The 10,392-nt window shown below is 37.3% G+C and overlaps 1 long non-coding RNA gene across 2 annotated transcripts in view; it reads right to left on the bottom strand.

The window, feature by feature from the left end:
• Nucleotides 1-1,904: 1,904 nt before the first annotated feature.
• Nucleotides 1,905-10,392, bottom strand: part of LOC105854396 — a 123,302-nt gene continuing 114,814 nt past the window's right edge. For both annotated transcript variants that reach the window (XR_001146078.1, XR_001146077.1), the window contains exon 5: nucleotides 1,905-2,944. This is a non-coding gene — a long non-coding RNA (uncharacterized LOC105854396). The remainder of the gene's footprint in view (nucleotides 2,945-10,392) is intronic.

Genomic DNA, 10,392 nt, shown 5'->3' with positions numbered 1-10,392 from the left:
CATGGGAACAACCCAAATGCCCAAAAGTGGATGACTGGATTAAAAAGATGTGGTACATATACACAATGGATTATTACCCAGCAAATGAAAAAATAAACACATACCTTTTGCAGCAACATGGATGGAGCTGGAAAAGATCATGCTTAGTGAAATGAGCCAGAAAGAAAAGGAAAAATACTGGATGGTTTCACTGATAGCAGGAGTATAACGGATCAGGCGAGAAAATAACAATAATAATGAACAGCTATATACCACAGACATTTTATGGGGTGGAGTGGGGAATGGGATCAAAAAACAGAGGGGGTTGAGAAATACACTGGGCTATAGTGATGGCACACGGGTGATTTGGTGATGGGAAGCCCATGGGGATTACAACTGAGGTGGAAAAAAGGCACAAAATGATGTAAAAATAAATTATTATATTATTTAAAAAATTTTTTCAAGTAGTTTTAATCCCTGGTGGCAGGGGTTAAAATCTCATCTCTATCAAGCTATCACGCCACTATGGCATAAGTTACATTTCTGGGTAGGGAGCTGACCCACATGTTACAGCAGGCTGTCCTGTCTCACCTGCTGCTCCCCTCACCAGTGTATTTAGTAGATCTGCCTCTTCTGCTCCCCACTCTATCTCTGGTGAATTCTCTCACCTCTACCCGCATTTGTTCCAGTACCTCTAGCCTATAGCCCACTTCTTGTATGCATAAATAAAGAAAAATTAAACTTAAAAAATATTCAGTTATTGGCCCTCCCTGGTGGCGCAGCGGGCTGGAGCACAGCACTGAGAATCTAAAGCCGCTTCCGCATGAGTTCGATTCCCGCCTGCCCCGGAGGTGACCACATGGCGTGGCAGACCTCTCCTGACCCGCCCGCTGCTCCCCTCAGCAGTGTACTTCGTCGATCTGCCTGTTCTGCTCCCCACTCTGTCTCTGGTGAATCCTCTCACCCTCCGCATCTCTGCCCTGTACCCCAGTTCTGTATGAATAAATAAATCTTAAAAAAAAAAAAATATTCAGTTATTTATTCAGTTTATGGAGAGCTACTTTTAGAGATTCAGACCTCTGAATTTGAAAGACCATGGAAATATATATATATATATATATATATATATATATATACACACACACACAAAGAAAAACAACAATTTATAAAATTCATTTTTAAACAAAATATTTTATAATCATCTCTTACCTTTAAAATAAGTTTCATTTAATCTGTTTTATTATGTTTATTGAGGTAACATTGGTTCATAACAGTATGTTTTAGGAATATAGTTTCATACAGATGTATGTTACCACAGAAACCTCAATACTCTTCTACCATAGGCTATTGCACATCCCTTTGCTCTCTATCTCCATCCTCCTCTTCTGGTAACATCTGTCAATCATGCCTTTTAACTTTTTTATCTATGAAATATCAACACTTGTTTCTTTAATATGAAATCTTAATTGTTGGGGATATAGAACACATACACACACACACACACAATAATCAAAAAGTCTATTGCTGTAGGCTAATCACTTAAAATAGAAACTATAAAAATCTCAGCTAATATCCTAGGTCTTCTATTTATCGGCTGAGTCACAGTGTGCCAATGATTCAGTTTCCTTCTTGGTAAAATAGGATATTAATAGTTGCTTCCTTGGTAATATTATTCTAAAGATCAAACAAGGGGCCTCCCTGGTGGTGCAAAGGGTTAAGTGTCAGCACTATGAAGTTATCCACAGACACTGCAGCACAAGTTCCATCCCTGGCCAGGATGCTAACCCAGATATGGAGCAGCAGACCTCTCCTGTCTTGCCTGCTGCTCCCCTCAGCAGTGCATTTCAATTGGCCTGTTCTGCTCCCAATTCTTGTTTTCTAGTGAATCCTTTCACCACTCCCCACACCTCTGGCCTGCACCCCTGTTCTTTTACGCATAAATAAATAAAAATAAATCCTTTACAAAATAATAAAGATCAAACAAGGATTATAAACCAAGAAGTTCTTTGTAAGTTCTAGGACATTAAACAAATGTAAGATGTTCTTCAATGATAAATGTTGTGTAATTGAGCAATTTTCATGTATGCAAGATATCATTCCTGACAGTGGGTTTGATGTCTGTGCACAGACATCACTTTGGAACAATGTCCTTAACTAACAGGAAATAGAGTGTCTCTGGTCAGCTTTTAGGCATATTAACAACTTGTATGCAAATGGCCTGTTAGAGCCATGCTACATTGGGTGGACAGGGCAATCACTAGAACAATTTCTTAACACAAAGAAAGTGGAAACTTGAGTCTAAAGAGAGGAAATATCAAAGGTACTCTTTATCAAAAGTGAAACTTTGAAATCCATCTATTTAAGATTAATCACTATTCTTTAGTTAAGCTGTTGTCATCTCTAACTTTCCCTGAGTAGAAAATAATCTACACTTCCAACTAAGTTATTCATGGTCCAATTTGTTCTCAGAATACCATAATAGGCTTTGTGAAGATAAGTTTTATAATAGGGATTTAACATAGTGAGAAGCCAAGACTGAGAGGCCTTCAAACACAAAGAGTATAGATGTGTATAAACTGCTTGGTTCCCTCCCCCTTATTCCCTTCTTCAAACTCTCCCTCACCCCTCTTCCAAAATGACTCTCACCCCTGCTCAAAATCTACTTTTTACAAATGACTCAGATGAAACACCACCTCAACAACTACAAAGGGCAATTGGCTGTATTCCCACAATGTTGCTTTGCAGTCATTTTCAACAGTGCTGGAAAAAGGCGAAAGAGTAAAGTACCAGAGAAAGAAGGAATGCTGTAAAGGAATTTTTTTTTTTTTTAAAGAGAAACTTTCACAATCTTCCCTTCTGGCAGTTCCGTCTTGCTTGATGACCACATTTACATACTGAGTCCACAGTTGAACTCTCAGAAAGAACTCTGTTTTGCCAGAGAAAATAAAAATTTCATGGTAGCATCCTGAAAAAAAGAAGAAGAAAAAAGAATCACTGGTGATGTATATGCTATTTTCTAAGTTCCCAAGCTTTTGCCAAAATACATCATATTATTCAAAAGCAAAATTTGTTTTTTCTCTTTGGTTCTACAAGATCTTACTTTCCATATTTACAATTTTTATCTTCTTTGTATCCAAATGATTCTATTGGCTATTTGTTTTACAAAGTAGCATTATACTCCTACTATAGTGCCAGTTAATCTTCATTCCACATGGTTGTGCTTTTTTTTCTCAGTTTCCTTATTTTCCCACTTTAGACATCTTAAGATTCAACATTTAGTATTTAAAATGACAGAAACTCTCTACTATTGTATTTTAATGACGCTTTTCCCCCTATACTTATTATATCCCCACTATACCTATTCTGTTTCAGCTATCTCTATCTTATTTGCATATTTAAAACAAAGTATATGAAAGAATGCAAACATATATAATAGAGTCTGTGGTTCATTGAGTATTTCTAGTCAACCTGTCTTTAATGATAAAAATCCTACAAAATTACATAAGACTTCTATAGCAAATATACATTTCTAATTTTTTATAAACTACTTTTAATGTGCTTTTAAAGACTTCTAGCACTCACACCTTCTTACTTGCTTTCCAAATTGTTTATACTGTCCCCAATAACACTCAGTGGAAAGCTGTCATTCCTGGCTAAATCCTTACTTAGGGTGGATGCGATGCCTCCGTGAGACAGGGTCAGAGGGTCAAAATCGATTTTGGAGGCCACCTGGAGAGTCCAGGCCATGAACTGACTCAAAAAATTTATATCAGAGCTGGAACAGTCCACCTCCCAGGGTCAGATCTAGCCTGACACACCAACTGCAGGCTGGGGCATGCTAGACAGAGCTCAGAGAGAGGCCAGAGTTGTTGACCCTGTTTGCTGACCTCTTCAAACTTCAGGAGAATTTTTTTGGCAGTTACCACGGTGACTGGGTACTCTAAAAGCTTATCCTTCTTACTGAAAGAAGAAAAAAAATTAAGGAAAAATATGTTAAGACATACCTTGCAGAGCTACCCATCAGGGTTTAAATTTAAAAAAAATAAAAAATATATATATATTATAACCACACCCTCTTTACCTTTTTTTAAGGAACCTCTACCTTATTTTTGAATTTTCTATATCTCTGATATTAATCTTCACTACTATCCTAAAGAAATTGGAATTGATAAGATTTTCCAAACAGCAAAATTGCACATTTGGAACAGGTAACATTGGGAATTCCTTTACTAGTATTTGATAAGAATTTAAACTATGTATTAAAAAATTTTAAAATAACACAACTTATATGTAAATTCTAACATTCCTGCTTTTCTTTGAGAATAATAAGTTTTAAGATAAAATTCATAATAGGTATTAAACTGTTAGGTCAAAAGTACTATGACTAAATAATCACTTATGCATCAAAAAACACTCAGATTTTCCTGAGAGAAAGTATCCATTTTTGCTTGACTTGAAATAATAAAATTAAGAGAAAAGATAGGTCTGTTATTATTATATATTTTATCATTTACCAAATGACTTAATAAAAGCCACGTGGAAATTACAAACAACATTGTAAAATATTCTATATATAACAAAAGTACACTGGGAAGAAAAATTACAATGTGTGTTTATTTTAGAGAAACTCATATTAAAGCTAAAAAGGACATAGAATATTCTTCTGTATTAATATCAAATAGTTATACCAATGTTCCACAGTGGCATGGTTTATGAATTAAATTTTAATTTTGCATAGGGTACATCTTTGCACATGTTAAAGTCTCTACTAGTTGAGTTTTGGTGACATTGTATTACAAAATAAAATGGCTCTTATATGAGACTTGAGACAATTTAGAAGTATAATTTTCTTTAATTATCACAGTACTTGATTTTTAAAAAATACCTGTATACTATATAATTACTATCCATAAGGTGAAATTATTGACTTTTGGTATTCCTCTGATCTTCCATTAATTTTTGCATCTACTTCTTAAAGTGATGTAGGTCCAAGAAATCTTGAAAGGGCTTTTTCTGGCCCTTGCATGCGGTGTGTGTGTGCACGTGTGCTCACACACTCGTGCATGTCTGGACATGAACAAACAATCAAGCACTGGTGAGGGAAGAATTGGTTTGCATTTTAAAATGCAGTGACTATCCAACAAAACAACATCTTTGGTCTAAATATCATTTCTCATCTTGACTCCACGCCAAGGAAAAAATGATGAATTACATAAATGTAGTAACTGACACTCTAAAAATGAACACAGAAATTTCAGGGAATGCTTTACCCTAATCTTGAATGTTCATTTTGCTATGACCTATTTTCACTGTTTTGTGATCACCATTAAATTCTTAGAACAGAATGAGCACAAAACCAAGTATCTGTTAATTAATCTTAATTTTTAAAGAACAAAATATAATCTAGAAAATCATTTTCTCTCTTGTCTTAGTTAAAACAGCCAGTGAAAAAGAAGACCAGAGCTACAGTTGGAGTTGATTTCGTCACGTGATTCAACTGCACTTTGCTAGAACACAGGTCTTTCATTTAGACAGTGTGGTGCCTGCTATTACAAAGTGCAACCAGGTTGGTGAGTCACTATTAACTATGACGCCAGATCACTCTGTATGATGAACTCAGACTGACTATCTTTCTCAGCCCAGAACTCTTGGCAAAGACCAAGTGACTGGCAAAGCATGGGGAGCTATCAAAAAGGAAATGAGGTCCCCCTCAGTTTTTGAGAAGAGATGACAGAAGTCTTAAAATGAGACAAGTCAGACCTGACTCTCCTAAACCACAACCTTGAGTGAAACATTATTTCTAAGCTGGATCTCAAAAGGAAAAGAAGGTAAAATAGAAGACAATGGTTCCCTTCTACATAGGAAAACAGTACCAAATTTCTTAACTTGGTTTCTTCAAATCAAATTTAAGGCCTACTCCAGGAAAAGACCAAATATTTGTCAGTTGTAAACTGCAACACCAGTTAGGATCCCTAGTCACGGAGTTAACCCACATGGTGCAGTAGACTTGTCCTGTTTCATCCACTGCCCCCCTCAGCAGTATATTTAATGCACCACTCTGTCTCTGGTAAATCCATTACCCTCATCCTCAACCCCCCACCTCCTTTCTACCAAAATGCCTAAGATATATCACTATATTTTTCAGTAGTTATTTTAAATTTTATTTAAAGGTCAGAGTATTTTATATTGAAAATTCAAAAATATGTTGTAGAACTATAGAAGTTAACACTGAGATGGATCTGAGACGTGATCTAATGCTATCTCTTTACATATTCAAAATTCGAAAACCACAAACATGAACTGCTTACATATACACAGGTAGCAAGGTATCTAACTGGAACCTACACCCTGCTGGACATTTCTCAGCTAGTATGTTCTCCACTCTGATTTATAGACCCTCCACATGGGTAAAGACTACTAAGAACCCACACCACTAGACACATTCAAGCTTTGGAGACAGAGTTATTTTGAAATCATGGTATAAAATACTCAGAAAACTCATTCAAGGAACATTTCCCAGAAACAACTTTAGGTCCCACACAAGCAATTCCAAACAGTCAGGTAGTGAGGGAAACAATGAAATCACCTGTGCTATGAAATTCTCAGAAACTTATGTCTGATGGTGCCAAGGGCATACTGTTAACATGGTTTCTCCAGCTAATTGTTTTTATTGATGTTATAGCTAATAAGTACTGACTGGTTTTCATTTAGTCAATACAGTTTCCACTCTGCAAAGTTGATAGTCTGGCTGGGTTTCCAGCAAGTTGAAAGAACAACCAAGTTACTATAAACCATATGATATGATGGCTGTCACTCCACAAAGTGCTTACCTTGATATTTCTTTAACATTGCCCTCATTTTTTACTTAAGTTCTGACTTACCTCTATTAGGATCAGTGGATCCTGAAAATAAAACAAAAAATAAGCCTGCAGAAAAAGATGGAATGCATGGCTGATAACCCAAATTGTCATTTGTCAAATGCTTTCAGCTCTAACATTTACTCTGTATATTGCTTATTTTCACAGAGGTCCCTAAATTGTCCTTCTAACTTATGACATTTGGAAGAAGGTTTTGACTTAATTCTGAAATTTTGGCTCAGAGCCCCAAAGGGAAAATAAAGGAAGAGTAAGGGATAAGAGGGGTGGCCTTCCTGATGGTGCAAAGGGTTAAGTCTCAGCCCTATGAAGCTATCTGCAGCCACTGCAGCACCAGTTCGATCCCTGGTCAGGGAGCTAACCCATATGGTGCAGCAGACCTCTCCTTGCCCACTGCTCCCCTCAGCAGTGTATACAGTAGATTTGTCTGATCTGCTCCATACTCTGTCTCTGGTGAATCCTCTCCCCACCAACCCCTCACTTCTGGCCTATACCCCAGTTCTTGTATGCATAAATAAGTAAAAATATTTTAATATATTTATTTATTTATGCATATAGAACTAGGGTCCAGGCCAGAGATGCAGGTGTGGTGAGAGGATTTACCAGAGACAGAGTGGGGAGCAGAACAGGCTGACTGACAAAGTACACTGCTGAGGGGAGCAGTGGGCGAGACAGGATAAGTCTGCTACTCCATGTGGGTCACCTCTCTGGCCCAGGATCGAACTCATGCTGAAGTGGTGGTTGTAGCTAGCTTTCTAGGCTGCACTTTAACCTGTTATGCCACCTGGGAGGGCCCAAAATAAATCTTTAAAAAAAAAAAGAGAGAGAGAACTTAAAGGGGGGAGGAAATGTACTAGTTATGGCTATGGGCCAAAGGTTGTAAAGGAGGGGAGACTGATTTAGGCAGATGTGAGTGAAGAGATGTTAAGAGGTGAAGAGAATCTACAATTTCAAAGAAATACTATATTCTATATTCTATCTATTGAGTTCCACAGGTGTTAGTTAAACTTGGCACTTTTGGTGAAGTCAGATTAATGTTTGTCTTCCTTCTTCTATCTATCTGGGCCATCTATAAATGGGATGAAGACCACAAGAAAATATTCTCACATCACCTGTTTCCTAATCCCAAAATGCAGGTGACAGAGTGAAGCTTTATGAAAAGTTATTGTTGTAGAAGAAACAGAGGCACAAAGGGCTGGGGTGGCCACAGCCCTGCTGTCATTTTCTAGTGTGTCTCCCAACTGAAGTCACACCCTGTCCGCCAAAGATTATGCAGGATGCTTCCCAGCCCTCTCTAGCTCTTGCCATCTTCCTCGTTGCTCACAACCTGCTAGGAGTTCCTCTCATCCCTCCTCCTGTTAACCTTTCTGAGTTTGCACCTGGGATCTTAATAACCCCTGACTGATAGCCACATTACCTCAGTTATCTTTTGTTTGAGTTCCTGGGACCTAAAGACTTGGAATGTGTTGGACATTAAGTTACTTCTGCATTGTTGTCTGTATCCTGTGACAGAGAACATAACATTTATAGATATCATAACTAATATTTTGATCTGTGCATGCATGGGGCAAACTGCATATTAAACCATTTCAGAACTTAAGATAAATCTGAGAAAGATCTTTCAAAGTGTTTGCAAATAAGTACCTGTACAATGCCCTTCCCCTTCAAACACACACACATATCTTTGCAAAATTGCCTTTTGATTTACTTTTTATATTTTAGGCTCACTAGGTATTTTAAATTTAGGAAAAATGTCAAGCCCATACATTGATGTAAATATAACTTTTCTAGGTAAGATATGATTTCTTGCATGGTTTACAAATCCATTTACCCAAACGTAAGACTTCGGATTAAATTATCAGTCACAGCCATCCTTAGAGGTTGATTTAGCTACAAAATGTGGGTTTACAATTTAATTCATTCTTTCACTTTTTTCAATTTGAATTTTGATTTCTGCATTTAAATACAACACAGCAGTTGAATTAAGTGTCTTCTTGTTAAGCTAGCTTTTCTTATTTCCCTGAACTATATAAATGAACTGCATTGTCACATAATCGATAGGAAAAACTCAGCTGTCACGGATCCTAAGCAACCCCTTGATACTGAAATAACACGATCTGGCATTCCTGAGTTTGAAAATATGCTGTTGGATGACAAGAGACCAGAACTACCCAGATAGCTTAAATGCCATAGTTGATGGTCTATGTGAACCTCTGAGGACAAACTTGTTGAGACAGACAGACTCACACACTGTAAATAGGTTTTTCTCCTGGTTAAAGACCAGGTGCTCCTTTTTTTGTCCATAATCAAGCAGTAGAAGCATATTAGGATGTGGAATCCAAACATACATCTAATCTAAGTTCATCTAAGTTTTTTGCTCTCAGTGTATGACAGAACTTCAAATTAAGCTTTGTCCTTCCCAAACCAATGAGCAATTCACATTTGGAGTTGGGAGGACGAACTCTGGCTCTAAATGTCCAACAAGTCACAGACTTATCCTCTGAGGGCCCTCCTTGGTGGTGCAAGGAGTTAAATCTCAACTCTATGAGGCTATCCCCAGCAACTCTGGCAAGAGTTCAATCCCTAGCCACAGAGCTAACCCAAATGCACAGTAGACCTCTCCAGTCTGCTCCCCTCAGCAGTGTATTTCAGTAGATCCACCTGTTCTACTCTCTACTCTGTCTACAAAGAATTCTCTCACCACCAATCCTCCTGCCTCTCACAGGTACCTCTGGCCTATACTTCAGCGCTTATATGCATACATAAATAAAATATATCTTTAAAAACAAACAAAACCCCATTCCTTTGAAGATATAAGTCATTCTCATCAATATAATTGAGATTTCTGCTGCATATAAAACCTTCAGCTGAAAAATAACTGAATGACACCTAATCATAAGTAACATGATCCCATAAGTCTCCAGCAAGCTGTTTCCTTGCCTCAATGTCACTGTCTTTGGTTGTATTCTCCCCATCTCTACAATCTGCTACAAGAAAATGCTGCCATATCATATGGGAGCAGGAAGAAGATATAATCTTTATCTGCATTCTCTCCCCCTTTTATCTAGGATATACTACCCTGTTCTTGGAACTCAATGACTTGTTTCACCACAGGCATTTTTTTTAAAAAAAGTGTTACTGGGCACACCTACTAAAGAATCTATCTTGCTAGGTAGATTACATTAAGTGATAAATATGTTAATTTATCTTAGAAGAACTCCTAAGAAGACTCATGACCTTGACATACTAGGATTCATTTATAAACCAAAGGTGAAAGAAAGGTAATCTGATTCATGAATTTGCTCTGTCAATGAATGTATTCAATATTGTAGTTTCCTTTAGCCTAGCTGGACCCATCTATACAAAGGAAAGTGCTAGAGGGGTCAGATAGTAGCAAGCTAGGTGAGACTAATTTAGCTTATAACTTCAAAGCATGCAAGTGTAAAATTTGTCTTTTCTAAAACTAAGGCAGTTACAGCCTGCATTTTCCATATCGCATAAGTTCTATGGGATACTAAGAAACACCACTTCTAATTAG

Source organism: Condylura cristata, unplaced genomic scaffold, assembly GCF_000260355.1.
Source record: "Condylura cristata isolate star-nosed mole 26May11 unplaced genomic scaffold, ConCri1.0 scaffold00003, whole genome shotgun sequence".
NCBI classification, from domain to species: domain Eukaryota; kingdom Metazoa; phylum Chordata; class Mammalia; order Eulipotyphla; family Talpidae; genus Condylura; species Condylura cristata.
Note: the sequence above shows the minus strand (reverse complement) of the source record. Positions and strands in the feature narration are given on the sequence as shown.